The sequence below is a fragment of the Triticum dicoccoides genome, chromosome 2A, assembly GCF_002162155.2.
Source record: "Triticum dicoccoides isolate Atlit2015 ecotype Zavitan chromosome 2A, WEW_v2.0, whole genome shotgun sequence".
NCBI classification, from domain to species: domain Eukaryota; kingdom Viridiplantae; phylum Streptophyta; class Magnoliopsida; order Poales; family Poaceae; genus Triticum; species Triticum dicoccoides.
In genome coordinates this window covers 740898777-740915809 of record NC_041382.1, presented here as the reverse complement: position 1 = coordinate 740915809, position 17033 = coordinate 740898777, and the positions used below count along the sequence as shown (strand labels likewise).

Here is a 17033-nt window from a genome sequence, read left to right as displayed (position 1 = left end):
GCGGGAGCCGGGAGGCGGGAAGAGGCGGTGCGAGGCCCGCCCGCCGCCGCTTGGCCCCGACGTGGGTCGCCGCCACCACGTCGGCCACGGTCGGGTGCCGGGTGGGTGCGGGTGCGGGTGCGGGGGCAGGGGCGGGGCCCGAGTCGGGCGGCGCGGGCGCGGCGGCGGCGGAGGCCTCCATGGCCGGAGGAGGCGGCGGGAGGAGGCGGGGAGGCGGGTATGAAATTTCCCTCCCGCGCGAGAGGAAAGAGGAGTGCGGGTTGGGGGAAGTTTTTCCTCCCAACCCTCACTTCTACAGGTTGGGAAACAGTTTGAGGGTTGGACCTCTATTTTTTTTACGGATTTAAGAGTTTAGAGGTCTTACTCTACGGTTTTTTTCCAGCGAAAACTGTAAAAAAAAACAGTTATTTTTAGGGTTTGAGGATTTGAGGGCTCTACTAGACTTGCTCTAACGCACATTTCTATTTTTTTGGCGAAAGAAGACGTAGAGAATTACAGTAAGGCACCGCTTGGAATGGGGGTAATTTTATACGCGTGTATTTATTCTACAGGTGTAAGTTACAGGTCAACAGTTAAGATCAGCCTGAAATGAAAACGAACCGGAGGAGGTCCGTATCTTATACCGGCCAGAAAACGAGCAGAAACGCTAATCCAAACAGGGCCTAACACTTCAGTTCGCAGAGTATCTACATCCAGGACCAGGTGGCCTAGAAGCTTAAAATTTGTTGGTATCCGATGATGCTTATTGCTCATATGGTTCATATGCTGGATTCAGTGCCTTCTTTTGCTTGATGTGTGTAGCTCTTGGAGCAAAGCTTGCCCATGAAGTTCAGACCACTGAAGAACTCTGAACATGGGCACTTCAGTCTGAAGAAATCGACACCCCTTGTGTCGCAGCTCAGTGATGCTGGTAATGAAGATCCAACGGCTGGGAGCGTCGGTGTTTCCAGCATCTTAAGCAGCTACAGGTCTGCTGTTTTCGCGCCTAATCCTGCAGCTCGTCCATAGTCACCACTGTCTGTATTTATGCCTACGTACCAACCTAGCTGCTCTCGCATTCCTCACTCCTCAGTCCACGCCAAGTCCACTCTCCACTCCAAGCTCCGTGCCCTAGCCCGCCGTTCCGTACGCCGCCGCCTTCCGCCTTCTGCCCAGCTTCCCGCCGGTGACAATCTGGGAGAGGAAGCTGGAGGCCGCCCCCTCCTACAGCCTAGCACTGTAGCTGGTGAGATCTCTTTATGAGCTGCTCCTCACCGCTCCAGACCTCCAGTCTCCTCTAGATCTGAAAGTAGCCTCGGTTCTTTGGTCTGCCATTGTGATTTGCAGATCAAGCGGATAGTTGGAGGCGCGACCCAGCTTCTTGATTGCTGCTCGTGGGCTGAGGGGGTTTCATCCCGGCCATGAGCGGCGTTGGGGGCGCCATTGCGAGTGCTGTGGGGAAACAAGTCGTCAGCAAGCTCGGTAGATTCGCGGCAGAGGAGATCACTCTGCAATGAAGGTTCAGAGAGGACGTGCTGGACATGGCAGAGAAGATGAACGATATGGAGGCCTTGTTGCTAGACGCCGACGACTAACGACTAACGACTGTTGGAGTTGTGTCGAATATAGTGTACGAGGTAGGTTATAGTTGGACTTGTAGTTGTATTGTGTTTAGGTATGATATGGAGTCGTGTTCAAGTAGGACACTTGTATCCTAGGCCTCTCATATATAGCGAGGTTAGACACACGATGTAACTTATGCCAACATAATAGCACAGACGCGCAAGGGGGAGCTGGCGACGTGTGCCGGTGCCCGGTGGGCAGGTGCGGTATTGTGACGGTGTCACGGGGAGAAGCGCCCGTAGTCAAGCCCTGGAGATGTAGACATATCGGTGAATCTCGTTAACAAATCTCGGTGTCGTGCTCGTGTGATTGCTTGGTCCTCGAATAATCGATGGAGTGCGTCGGATTAATTCTAACAAGTAGTATCATGAGCAAAGTTTGAGAAGGCTACGGAATTGATCTAGAGGATGAGAAGTGCTCGACATGGATCAACCTTGTTGCTCCTATGAAGGTGGTCGCCGTAGAGCGACTTGTGCGGACGTGGACAGATGGGAGTCAGCGTTTTCTGGAATAGCAATCGGAAGCGCAGCAGATCGGCGAAGCGTGGTCCAGGAGCGGCTCGGAGTAGGAACGTGTGGGCTGTGGCATGCGCCAGGACGTGGCCCACTAGCTGGGAATCTGGGATCGTGCGTGCAGTAGCAAGCAAGCCCAGGCGGGGCTGTTGTGCTATTGCAAGGACTAGCGGGCGTACATGTTGACGAACGAGTATGCGGACGGACCGAGGACGAGGTGCGTGGCGCTTGGAGCAAGCCGGAGATTTGTTTGTTGAAAAAAGGGAGCGACCAGGTTCACCTGTGTGTACAAAGAGCAGTTTTGGTTGGATCAAGTACGATCTGTTTTCTGCTATAAGATGCACGGAGAAGCAATAGCAAAGAGTGACAGGGAAGAAGAAGATTTGTGCAATTTGCATGGAAGTTTTTTCTGGATCGGGTTTGCTGAGATTGCTTGGAACACGTGGATAGGCTGCGGAGGCGCGTGGATAAGTGCGTCATACAGGGTCATGCATACACATGGCGTCTAAGACATGCACAGATGTGCGGGCGGACACGACGCATGGTGGAGCATGGTTGCAGTCGGATATATTCGGCTGGGTTGGACTAGACAGTCTGACGGATCGACGTGAGTCGGTTAGTACAGAAGACAGTGGTGGGATCGGCAACGACGACATAGGTGCGTGATGCTGATGGTGACCAACTTCTGGGGTGTGGAAACACGTGTGCAGGCCTGAGGGCTTGTGTGACTTCGACAAGACTATGGCGCGGGTTGATTCAAGGTGATGTACACATGGAGCTTGAAGTCGACGGGGGCGCAAGGGTGGACTTATCATCTACCATGGAGTCATGTTGAAGGTGGAGCTGGATTGAGGGGCTACGGTGTAAGGATCCAGGGAATCGAAGCCTATTCAGCAAAGGGAGAAAAGCGAGTGACACGTAGTTCGGACTGGAGCCCAGTGGTCTGATGGAAGCGTGAAACTCGTCATCGGTCGGTGATGATCGATGGTACTCTGCAGTGGGGGTTGAGTGGTGTGGTTTCACGACCCTTGAGACTCGACCGGGACAGCGGAGGCTCGACGCGGTAATAGCGGCGATGCGTGCGGTACACACGGGACATGGAGACGGGCCAGGGCTCTGGTGGTCATACGTGTGGTGAGACAACTACGAATTTGACCCGGGATGACTACAAACAATGGTGAAATTCCTTCAAGTTTCAGACAGGCGGTCAAGAAAGGAGCGGTGATGTTGAGTTCAGGTAACTCTTATGTGTCACACCCAATATGTGAGTTGTTCATTTTCACGCAGGTCAGTGATCAGTGCGTGATGCGTTGAACGAAGCTCTGGAAGTTGGGAGCATACCCTAGAGTAAAAATGAACTTAATTTTGCTCAAGTGTTGACAGTGGTCAAGAAAAGAAGGGACTACAAGTTGCAGGTGGAGTCATATGGAGTCTATGGAGTTGCAGCGGTGCTCATGGAATAAACTCAAGTCCAATGTACATGAAAGTTTGATGCATGGACAAATCCAGGGTGGTGGAGTATATTCGCCAAGGTGGAGTTTATTGGAGTTGTGTCGAATATAGTGTACGAGGTAGGTTACAGTTGGACTTGTAGTTGTATTGTGTTTAGATTGGATATGGAGTCGTGTCCAAGTAGGACACTTGTATACTAGGACTCTCATATATAGCGAGGCTAGACACACGATGTAACCTATGCCAACATAATAGCACAGGCGCGCAAGGGGGAGCCGGCGGCGTGTGCCGGCGCCCGGGTGGCCGGGTGCGGTATTGTGACGGTGTAACGAGGAGGAGCGCCCGTAGTCAAGTCTCGGGGATGTAGCCATATCGGTGAACCTCGTTAACAAATCTCGGTGTCATGCTCGTGTGATTGTTTAGTCCTCGGATAATCGACGGAGTGCCTCGGATTAATTCTAACAACGACAAGTCGCGCCGAGTAAGAGAAGGTGGAAGGGTCTTTCAGCGGTGGCTTACAAAATTTCAGGGCGTCGCCTATGACGTTGAGGACGTGCTGAATGAGTTGGACGCTGACGAGCTCATCAGGAAGAGCCAGTCCAAGGTATTCGTTCAAACAATGATGATTCTTTGGTTATCCTGTTTGGAATAAGTTTCTTTGTGAATTTGATTATGCCATAGCCCGTATTTATCCAATATGCAGCTTTTTTTCTACATCCATGTATGTGGTTGCTCCTGCGCAGATGGGAGTCTGAAAATAATCTAAAAAAAGACGTGCCTAAAAACTGACGTTGACTTCAATTTTTATGTATGCAGACCAAGGTATGGTTTTCAAGAAACAATCAACTCTTCCAACGAATAAACATGCCGCACAAGATGAAGAACATGAGGAAGAAAATAGACGAGATCGAAAAGGAGGGCAAAAGGAAGCTCAATCTTGTGCCTCAGGAAGCAAGGGCAGAAGGGAGCAGAAATAATGAAACTTTTGCAGCCAACAATGGTGAAAGCATGATAACCGAAACGGTGGGAAGGGAAATCGAGAAGGTGAAGATAATCAGAGTGCTACTGACAAGTGAAGCTAACCAGGATATTTCCATCATTCCTATTGTTGGCCTTGGTGGTATAGGCAAGACAACATTGGTTGAATCAGTTCTCGCAGACAAAAGGGTCACTGTCTTCGATGTCTCACTCTTTGTCAGTGTGTCCAAGCCGTTCGATTTGCGGAAAATTGGGTGTGCCATCCTGAAAAGGATGAACAGCAGTATCAACCTTGGCAATTGTAATTTGCAGTTTCTTCACGATAATCGGAAAAAAGAACTTGATAATAGAAAATACTTGATTGTTTTGGATGATCTTTGGGAAGAAGATGGATATAAACTGGAAGAGCTGAAGCGGATGCTGAAATATGGCTGCAAGGGAAGCCGGATTGTAGTAACTACCCAAAACCTAAGTGTAGCGCAAAGACTGCGTACAGGTTCACTTGCAAATGAAAGGAAAATTTGCCCTGTGCCTGAGTCTGATCAAATAGATTTGGGTGTTTTATCATCGGATGAGTGATGGAAATTAATGAAACAAAAGGCATTTGGGCCCGATGATGACCACCATAGCTTGGAACAAATTGGAAGGCAAATTGCGGAAAAATGTGGAGGTCTACCGCTCATGGCAAACTCTCTTGGGCAAGTAATGTCAGAGCTAAGGACTGTGAGGGCATGGGAAGATATAAGAGACGCAAAGGTTGATTTGGGTTTGAGAGAACAACATCAAAAGAAAACATTAGAGAGTCTAATGCTGAGCTATTACTACATGAAGCCAGACTTCAAGATGTGTTTCACGTATTTGGCAGCCTTCCCCAAAGGCTTTATCATGGATGGCAATCGTCTAATCCAGCAATGGAAGGCACTTGGATACATCTGTTCAGAGCATGATGGTCAAAGGTGCATCAACTACCTTTTGGGGATGTCCTTTCTTCAGATTCCAAACTCCTCTTTGGTTAGTATTTAAACACCATTTCTTTTGTATGGTTCTGTGTGGACACACATCTAGCCCAGTGCTAGAAGCGTGGTTGTGCGTCTTCCCCTGTTGGTCTAGTTTCTTTTTGGTATGGTTCTATTTTTTTACTTTCATGTTTTGTTTAACTTTATATCCAGGAACCTGCTTTCATAAATTATACTCTATTACGCTTCTGGATTGTCCTCTACATTTAGTGTTTTAGTTTAGTAAATGCAGTTTTATATATGCATTTCTAAATTTTAAATTTGTTCCTACACTAAAGATTTCATTTTCTACAACTGAACATATACTTTATCGTACATACCGCCAAAACACATACATACTGCCATGGAGAAATGAGATATGGACAGACGACGGAACGTTGTTGCACCCGGCTGTGGCGAGCACAGTGTGGGCCAGCAACCTAACCTCGGTTCAAACAAGCATGTGTCATGCTCGTCACCAAACGATCACGCCAATAAAAAACGAGTGATTGTTGAAGGGGTGAGGTCAGAGCCACGTGTAACTAGAGGGTGTACCCTCACAACGATTTTGATGACATATACAACAATAACTTTGATATAGTTTAAGATTACTCGAAACTTGTTGAACTAGTTTGTAAATAAGTCAAACTAGACATCCAAAAGAAATTCGAAAAATTCCCACTGCTCGTATACAGCCTATGCTTATGAGTCATACTCCTTTATCAACTTTATTTACTCTGAGTGTTATCCAATTTTAATGGAAAGGAAATAGTTTCTCGCCCATGGTTTCTAGCAAAAACAATTGTGTAGGAAAATTGTTCTGTACTCATTGGAAGTATCACATGAGTAAATAAGCATACATATACATATAGGGTATATAAATCGCTTACTTTCACAATATAAGCGCTCAATAGATTTTTAGGAAGGTGCAATTTTATTGGATCTTACTGACTACTGTATTATCTTAACTCCGTTTTAACATTTCCTGTTTTCAAGGGGTTTTTCTTTTTTATTTTGAAACACTCTTACTTACTTTCACAATATAAGGGCTCATGAGATTTTGAGGAAGTTGCAATTTTACTGGATCTTACTGTATTACCTTAACTCCATTTTAACATGTCTTATACTACATTGATAGTAGTTACCTCTACAGGTTAGTCCAAGTTCATTGCACACCAAAGCTTCTCTAGAACTCATCATGCATGATTTGGTGCATGATCTTGCATTAACAATTGGTGGTGATGAATTCGTTGATCTGGATTTTACCAAAAGCATCGATTGGTACAAAGCTTGATACTGCCGACATGCACAGTTAACCAACTACAAGAATGATCCTGTGGTTTTCAAATATCTTCCAGGCAAGGTCAGATCCCTCCACTTCAAGGATTTAGGGGGACTGCAACTCCCCCAAAAGGCATTTACTAGATCCAAGTATACACGTGTCTTGGACCTAAGTAGGCGTTCACCTAAAGGACAATCTGCTACAAGCAACATAGTGCTCCCATCTTCGGTCCATCAATTGAAGCTACTTAGGTATCTTGATGCCACAGGCTTGCCAATTACATCAGTTCCTAAGCATTTTCACACACTTCAAAACATGGAAACTCTTATTCTGTCCAATTCCTTGTTTGAAACCTTGCCTCACAGTATTTGTAGCCTTCGCAAACTTTGCTATTTGGACCTTTCTGGCAATATCAGCCTTAATAAGCTACCCGCATCACTGGGGGACCTCTCTGAACTATCTTTTCTGAGTCTATCACGGTGTTCTATGCTCCAAGAGTTGCTTGATTCAATCTGTGAGCTTACATACTTACATCACCTTGGCATGTCAGATTGTTGTGCTCTCCAAAAGCTCCCTGATAAATTCGGCAGCCTTCCTAAGCTCTCCTTTTTAAACATGTCTGGCTGTTCCAAACTCACCAAACTACCTGACAGTGTTACTTTTCATTCTTTGGAGTATCTCAAACTATCAAGTTGCCATGAGCTAGAAAAACTACGAGAAGATTTCAGTGATCTTCAAAAACTTGAGTTCGTGAACCTCTCTGGTTGCTATAAGGTTTCAATGCTGCCAGAATCATTTTGCAAACTCAACTGTTTGAAATACCTAGATCTTTCAGATTGCAATAACCTCGAAGAACTGCCCGAATGTTTTGGTAACCTTTTTGAGCTGGAATATTTGAACCTAACTAGTTGTCTTAAGCTCAAACTATTGCATGAGTCGCTATGCAAGTTGTTGAAGCTGAGGTGTCTCTATTTGTCATACTGTCTGGGCCTCAAAGAGCTCCCCTCCTCATTTGATGGCCTTAAGCTTCAAATACTGCACATGAATTGTCTTCGATCTTTGTGTGGCTTGCCTAATAGCATTGGTGACATGACTAGTCTCACCCAGTTTGTGATGGACACTGTAGCTGATGGTTTGGTTGAAAAGAATCTAGCAATCAGAAGGCGTCTAAATGTGTTAGACAGAGTAGAGCATCATGTACATGAGATAGAGGGCAGATGATGTAGCAGTATAGTGGATCTTGCGGGCTTGACTTGTTCAGACCTGATACTTGCAGACCTTCAGAATGTCAGGCATATGGAAGATGCGGAAAGAGTCAAACTGCGTGATAAATCAGATATTCGAGTACTACCTCTTTTATGGGAAAAAGATGGAAGCAAATCTCTCTGGACATGCTCATACCTCCTCGGACTCTTGAGCACTTCGTGCTATATGGGTATACGAGCAAAGATTTCCCATGTTGGATGTGTGACATCTCTTCCTACCTCCCTTTTCTCAGGGAACTATCTCTTAGTAATTTGGAAGCGTGTGATTGTCTTCCTCCATTAGGGGCACTACCAAATTTAAGAAGCATGCGTTTAGAAAACATTCCCAACATCAGGAAAATTGGTAAAGAATTCTATGGAGAGGACGGACCTTGTATGAAACTAAGAGTACTTGAATTGAGGTTGATTGAGAATTTGGTGGAATGGTGGACAACTAAGTCAAGTAGAGAGAACGAAGAGTTTCTGATGCCTAATTTGCATCTTTTGGGTGCAAAGAACTGCCCAAAATTGAAGTTCCTACCATATCCCCCAAGAAGTATGACGTGGTGGTTGGGAAACAACGATCTAGTTTTGCCAGAAAGAGGATTTGGGAAGCTTTCTTCTTCCACCCTTCCTTCTAAGATGAAGATAACTGACTGCAGTTTCTCTCAAGACAAGTGGGATAGACTTCAACATTTCCCCACCCTTGAGAATGTTGAACTTGTCTCCATCAGTGGCTTGAGGACTTTGCCAGAGGTCATGCAATGCTTCACCTCCCTCAAACACCTACATTTGAAGTCGTTGGAGGACCTGGAGATACTCCCGCTATGGTTGGGGCACCTCGGTTCTCTAGAACTCTTTGACATCCGAGATTGTTGCAATCTGACATACCTCCCTGAAAGCATGAAGAACATCATCGCTCTTAGAAATCTGCATTTGATAGGGTACAAAGGCGTAGAAACATTACCAGGGTGTTTGGGACAGCTGACTTCCCTAAAAAAGATTTACATCCAAGATTGCCCCAACCTGATATCTTTGCCTGAAGGCATGAAGAACCTCAGCGCTCTAAGTGTCCTGACTATGAAAACGTGCAAATGCCTACAAATGATTCCGGGATGGTTGGGACAGGTCACATCCCTAGAAGAAATTTACATTGAAGATTACCCAACCTGACATCTTTGCCTGAAAACATGAAGAACCTCAGCGCTCTTAGAGAGTTGACTATAATAAAGTGCAAAGGCCTGGAAATAATACCGGGATGACTGGGACAGCTCACATCCCTAGAAGAAATTTACATCGAAGATTTCCCCAACTTGACATCGTTGCCTGAAAGCATGAAGAACCTCAATGCTCTTAGAGAACTGACTATAATTAAGTGCCAAGGCCTAGAAATAATACCAGGATGGCTGGGCCACGTCAGTTCTCTAGAACTCTTTGATATCCAAGACTGTTGCAATGTGAAATATCTCCCTGAAAGCATGAAGAACCTCACCGCTCTTAGAAAGCTGCATTTGATAGCGTGCAAAGGCCTAGAAATATTATCAGAGTGGTTGGGACAGCTAACTTCCCTTGAAGGAATTATCATCGAAGATTGCCCCAACTTGACATTGTTGCCTGAAAGCATGAAGAACCTCAGTGCTCTTAGAGGTCTGACTATCAAAGAGTGCAACGGCATAGAAATAATACCGGGATGGTTAGGACAACTCACATCCCTAGAAGAAATTTACATTTGTGATTGTCCCAACTTGACATTGTTGCCTGAAAGCATTAGGAGCCTCACCGCCTTGAAGAAACTCAAAATTGTGCTCTGTCCAAGTCTGTTTGCGAGGTGCATAGGGGAGGATGCTCAAAATATTTGTCACATCCCCACCGTCCAGATTTACAACTTTATTAAGCAGGTATCAAACTCCGAAAAGCGCAATGAATAATCTATGTTTTCCAAAATGGCTGTGACAGGAGTCACTATGAAGCAATATGCTGATCTGTCCATACAAAATTGTTGTTCTCTTATGCAGGGATGGGAAACACTTAGCGAAGCACAGGAGAGGGAGATGTCTGGATCGTCCTTTGATGCAGAAATGCTGTTTAGATTATGCAAAGCCTTTTTATGCACCGAGGAGATGCAGAGGGCTGAGAGCAACAGCGTGGAAACTATGGATGTGGCTGAAGTGATTCCATCCAGATGCCCTTTGGCCAGAGGACGAGGAGGTGGAGGTGCGCAGCAAGGACCCCGACTTCGTCAGCTCATTTTCCGAGGACATCGTCGCCGGCTCCCCGCTCACCTCTCCATCTTTCCTCCTGGTTGGCGTCACGCTCTACTCCATACTCACCGACAAGGACGAGCCCGTGGAAGGCTCCAAGGTTCTTCGTGATGTGTTGGAATTCAGTGAAATGTCTCTCTGGCCGTGCCAAGTGTTGTCTCCCTGTACGTGTCAAGGAGCATCATGGGTCTCTCCGACGAGCCACTGCTATTCCTGGTCAGCTCTGACCCCATCCCAGGCCACCGTAAAATTATTTCATCTTTTCTGAACCATTTTTTTGCATTACTTATTTCATGCATGTAATTTGCCTATTGCATTACTACTTATACATCTCCCTGCATTCTGTGCTATCATACTTCTAATGTGGCTATTGTCTTCCAGATAGTGCAGATCTTTGGAAAATGCTACCGAGTGTGCTAGCTTTACTGGCGCCTTCAGTGGCTCCATATAAACCTTTTATGATGCTTCTCTGATGTATGCGGTTTGCCTATTGTATTACTGCTGTGACTTTCTGTGCTATAATACTTGCTCACGTGGCTCCTGTTTCTCAGACAAGGTTGATCTTCGAACCGCCCGCCGAAAGTACAACAGGGTGTGCTGTGTCAGCATCACTGATCCTGGTCCGTTGCTATATAAATTGCTCCTGTTTTTTTCCTTTTCATTCGCCCCCTAGTAATATGTACTGAATGATTACTTCATAATGTTTCAGGTGTCAGACATCATCAGTGCGACGCCTGGTGCCCAGTGAAGATGACACAACTGCTGCATCTTCAGTTATGTAGGGGGTTCGGTTTATCTTGCAATGCCTAACAAATTTTGCTATGCTGAATTGGGAGCTGCCATTAGAATTCATGGAGCAGAGTAGCTCTGTTTTTTGTTCTCACTTGGCATCCCCTACGTGTCAGCTGGCGACTGAATATTACGAGTTTGCGTGTGGATTGTGAAGTGTGTGGTTTATCAGCTATCTATAAATCCGTCGCTTAAAGTTCCTGCAGATTTATATTTCACTCTTCACTGACGGATGATTATGAAATTTTGAACAGAGCATCATATAATGGACCAGTACTAAGCATGAACTAGTTAATAGCATAACACTGAAATAAGTTTACTTGTGGCTAAACTGGTTTACAAAGTATCAAAAACTGGGCATCCCAAGGCTACATCTGAATCGAAACGAAAGGGGGAGGATTCCCGGCCAAACCACGAGAAAATGAAAGCAAGAAAGATGCATGCACGACGCGGTGCTGCTGCTGCTGTCCCATGGGTGCCACCGACATAGCCACCGCCGGCATCCGCGTCACGTGCGCTGCCGACATAGCCGCTGTCCCATGGGTGGAGCCAAGATCCGGTTTGGCATCGGCCTATCCTTACCGGTCGTCCATTTGCGCTGAGACGCTGAGCCCTGAGTGCGGCATTGCAGGTGACTGAAGGAGGTAGCGACGTGGAGAAGCGAGGCGGGCAAAAAGGGATGGAGATAGAGGAAAGGGCACGCTGAGGATAAGCAATGGCGGCGGCGGCGGTGCGCAGACCTCGGGTTCGCCGGGAGGACGGGTCGATCCCGGTGGAGCGACTAGCCCAGTTCACTGGTTTATTTTTTTGGACCGGCTTAACTAACAAACGTTCGCTGGGAAGCATGACAAGCACACACGTTTTTAATTGTAAATTCGGGCAAACAAAGGATTTACTGCAAATATTGCCATGTTCGTTTGAAGGAATTGTCATATTCCCGACAACATAAATTGCCATAAAAAATCATTCGTTTTGCCATGCTCCCCGTTGAACACTCACTGAATAGCATCACTATCTTTTTTACTATATAATTCAATGCCACTGAGTTGGCGTTGGCTCTTGGATCTTTCTCTCTCAAGCATTGGTCTCGCTTTATAAATAAGGCCACACGATCTAACAATACAAACTATTGAGAAATCCCTCTTACAAAAGAATAGATAAAAAGCCAGACAACAAACACAACAATCCAAGAAAGTGTACAAAACATGCACTACCAGCCGCCGCCAACTGTCCCTCCCCCCAAACATGAACACAAGAGTATCTACACCATAGGAAGAAGTGCCAGCAGGCACCAACGAAAGGAAGCCTCGCCACCTAAAGGAAGTACCGCGTCGCCACATCGTCACCAAACTATCATTGGAGAGGAACCTCTGCCCTCCTACTCCAGATCGAGGAGGGCTAACCCTGCCATTGAACAATGAGGAACCATAGCATGAATGATGCAAGAATATAGGTTAGAAGTCATCGCAACACACATGAAGGACCTTAGATCCCCGACGACGCCCCCAAGAAGGTCACGACGTAGTGCGCTGCTGACGTCGTGTCCGACAACGCGGTCATGGGTTTTCACCCTGCACGGGGGAGAAAGATCACCGTGGCCACCTTAAAGAGGGACACACCATTATTGAACGTTCGGATTTTCAAGTCGCTAGGCACCAAACGCGCAAACCATATTTACAAGTCCGCTGCCTCCATCGACATGCAAAAAGTTAAAAAGCTGCGAGGATTTGGGGACAGAGGGATTTGAACCCTCACAACTTATAAAGTACACGAATTTTCCTTTTACTAGAAATTTCATTGTTGTCTGTATTGACATGTAGAATAGGACCCTTTGTCCTCGTACGATTAGTCTACTTTTTTTAAAGATCTCTGAAACTTTGAATTTGAATTGAAGAATTTGATTATTCAATATTTGATTGGAGTGGATTCACAATAATCAAAACTTTTTATGATAGGGTTTTTTTTCTTTCATAATCATTTTTAAATTCATTTGAGAGAGAGAGAAAAAGTAATCATGCGAGGGAGAGAGAGAGTACTAGTACTAATCTTACATTATTAAAAAGTTGATCCCCACTATTACCTATTCTCTCAACATGCAGCCCATCCACATCATCATCTATCCACCTCAGCAAATTTCACCCACGTCACTTCATTTCTTCATTATTATTTTTTCTTCTCCACGTCCACAGACAGTAACAGCTATGCATGTGCCCCTTCAGCAGAAAAATAATAATTTTTTAATTAACAAATCCTCCAACTCATCCAAATTTAAAATAAAAACCAACAAATCTAGGAAGATAGACAGCCATACTAAGAGCATCTTCAGCCGCGCCCCCAACAGGCCCCCCAGGCCACTTTTTCGGCGTCGGCGCTGAAAAAATGGCCCAGTCGCGCCCCAGGAACCCGTTTTCCGCCGGATTGGGCCGGAATTGACGCCGGCGTACCCAACTCGAACTCGGCGCGCTGGGGGTCGCCTGGGGGCGCCGGACGGACCGTTTTTGGCGCGAACTGTGATGGGCCTGCCCTGTCAGCGACGCGCCGCTTCGTCGTCCACATCGCCTCGTTTCCCGCAGGAATCAATGCCAAAGCTGCCGCGCTGCCGCGCCGTCGCCTCCATTGATACCGCGCCTGCCGTGATGCAGCGCGCCGGTCAGCATGCCCATTGATGCCGCGCAGTGAAGCGTCGCGTCGCCCAGCGCCACGGCCGTCCACCACGCGTCGCCTGGCATGCGCCTCCCGCCGCCCGAGCTCCGGCTATAAAAGCCGCCCGCCTCGCCGGTGAACGCCACACCGCAGCACATCGCCTCTCCCCCCCGCTCGCACACTCCACTCCCCCGCCGACGAGCAATGGTAGCGCGGCACCCAGGCGATTCCGCGGCGAAGAACGGCTTCGGCCGCCGCCACCTCCACGAGTGGGAGGCGCGCCTCCTTTTTGAGGCCGACTACCCGGCTCCCCTGGACATGAGGGTGCCGGGCGCGTGGCGTTTGAGCGCCGGCAGTGTGCCGCTGCCACCCGCTCCCACCGGGGCGGACCGGCGGGCAGAGATCGCCCGCATTAGGTCGTCGCTGGCGGAGGAGCAGTGGCGAACGCCGGCGTACTCCCCCGACAACAACGCGTTCTGAAGGATCTACTTCGACCACCGCCGCGACGGCCTGATCGCCTCCACCAACGGCGTCGTGCCTCGCGGCCGCCACAACGCCGAAGGGCGGCGCGACTGGTGGGGGGTGCCCGGCCGCACCCTCGAGCACGTCCTCGACTACATCGAGGCCGGCAACACGCCGCGCCTCGAGTACCCCGCCCCCGCACCCCGTTCTTCTCTCGCCGTCGTGGCAACTCGTGGATGCCGCGGCGGTTGTCGGACGCGACGACCTCCTCCTCCTCGGGCGGCTCGCCGGCGGCCTTCGCCGTCAAGCCCGAGCCGCAGGACACGACGGGGGAGTCCCCGCTAGGGCGCCGCACCCGCAGCGGTGCCCTGACCATCCCCGAGGAAGGCCGCGGCGGTCGCATGCGCCGCGTCCGGCCGAAAACCGAGTCGGAGCCTCCCCTACTCCCGGTGAAGCCGGAGCACCTTGCGATGGCCGCCGCCGACGAGACGGCCATGAGGTGGGCAAAGGAGGACTACGTCCGTGAGCAGGTGGCTCGCCAGCGCCGCGCCCTCGAGGAACTCAAGGCGCGCCACCCCTGCCCCGTCCGCGAGGTGGACGGCGTCCTCTACCTCGACAGCGACGAGGAGGAGGCCGGGCCATCCCGCGTCGGCGACCCTGGACAGGGCTGTAGCAGGGACGGCGGCGGGTGGCAGGGCGACGATGACGACGACTACGACGGCGGCGGAGACTACACCGACTTCTACAAGCGCCTAGGCATGTAGAAGTCGGACGGCGGCGAGGCGCAGCGAGGACGGCGTAGCTAGGCCGTGTTTTTTTATTTGTTTGTACAAATTTGAATGAATGTCGCCGAGTTTGGATGAATTTCGACGAGTTCGTGCCAAAAAAAACGCTGAATTCGTTTAGCCCTGGGGCCGACCTGGGGCCGACGACTGGAAACGCAGTCGCCCCCATATGCCGAAAATCTCGCCGGCTCGCCCCAGGACGCGGTTTTTCGGCGTCCTGGGGGGCCGAACGGCTGGAGATGCTCTAAACACCGAAGCGACCCAACATTTACTCTTCATAACAAACGAGGCAGCCCACAATAAGTAGAAGAGGAGCCTAGACCCCAACGATGCATCTTCCGTTGAGTTGCAGCCACGACAACTGACTGAGCTCCGGCAGGAGCGACCTCAACGCCAAGATGGGTCTGGATGATGCGCGCCCACGCAGCACCTGGACGGAGCCACCGCAAACCTACGATGTGGTGTAGTTGGCGCACGCATGGCCTTCGGTCGGTCGTCCACCTCCGACTATCCGTATGGACTTCACCCGGTTGGCTGCCATCCACACCCCAGTCTGCTCCGTCATTGCACCGTCGCACACTTCACACCTGCCTGGGTTCGCTCTGCCGGCCACCTCCGACTGTCCGTACGGACCTCACCCGGTCATGCTGCCTGCACACCCCTGTCCGTGTCATCGCGGCACCAGCAAGGTACCGCCGCACGCCTACAGCGCGTCGTTGGCACCCGCATGGGATTCCCTCTGGACCGGCCACCTCCGACCGTCCGTACTAACTTCATCTGGTCGCGCTGCCCTCGACACCCAAGTTTGTGCCATCGCGACACCGGAGCCGGATCCCCTGACGTACGGCCACCTGACGTTGGGCCACTGACGCGTGGGTCCGGATCCACACGTCAGCGAGTGCGCCGTACGTCAGAGGAGCTGCGTCCCGCGACACCAGTGAGAACTCCTCCTGCTGCCGTGGTGGAGCCCCACAACCCTCCTGCCTTTGCTCTGTCATGGAGCGCGGTCAGTCGGTCGGCGTGGCATGCGATGTGAGTGGAAGAAAAGGGCTCTTTGCAGTAAGGATATCTAATTTCTCTTATGTTGTCTCAACATCTAGAGCCGGAAGCTTGTGGGATTTCATTTCAATTGGCAAGCTGAACTTCTATCATTGGATTCACTATTCCTGTCTGCAGGTAAACGGTTTTCCTTCATGATTATCAAATCTGAAGGCCAGTGCTATTATTGATATATACACCACTTGACCATGAATCAATAGCCAATTAGACATCACACCTTAGAATTGGACGATTTGCCCCAGTGCATTTCACTCATATCTGTGCATCAGGTTTTGTTTACAGATTCTTGATATATATACTTACAGGAGCAGTCCACGGGTCCATCTCTTTCTGTTTGTTATCTGTCGATCTTCCATTATTGTGTTAATTAAAGAGGGCATAATGGATGAAGCGGAAGGTTAATTCATGTATAGGAAGCTCAAGTGATTTAAGCTATTTCGTCATAAGAACTACTTCAATGCTAAATTACCTTCAGTGTTTTAGAGTTCTGTCTTAAAGGTATAACATTCCAAACCATTTTCTGATTTCAGATTAACAATGCTATGTTCATTCCCTATTGTTGTGACCTCCATGGTTATTATTGCGACATAATTCTAGCAAATAATCATCGGTTATCTATGGTTCTCTAGCTGTAAATGGTTCGATATCAATTCACTGAGTTTTTTTTTTGCTATATTCATATGTAAATTTCTGTCCAATATATGCAATTTTCATTTTTCTATCGGTGCAGACTCATGAGGTTATTCAATTTTTCTAAATGTGATGGTCGATTTGCCCACCGAGGAGTAAAGTGGGTGCTCTAATCTTCCTCTTTTTTAGATCTGACATCTCTTAGTAATGTTCCCTTTCTACTGGTGCCAAAGTGGGACATTTCTTAATGAAAACTTTAACTCTATGACCACTTCTGTTTTTATTTTTTACTCATGTTCTTGAATTTTTTTGCTCTTTCGCTGTCGTTCGGCGAGTAAT

At 48.5% G+C, this 17033-nt stretch overlaps 1 pseudogene; it reads left to right on the top strand.

Moving 5' to 3' along the window:
- The first annotated feature begins 1072 nt into the window (after positions 1-1072).
- LOC119358267 lies at positions 1073-11821 on the top strand (annotated as a pseudogene).
- Positions 11822-17033: the final 5212 nt, after the last annotated feature.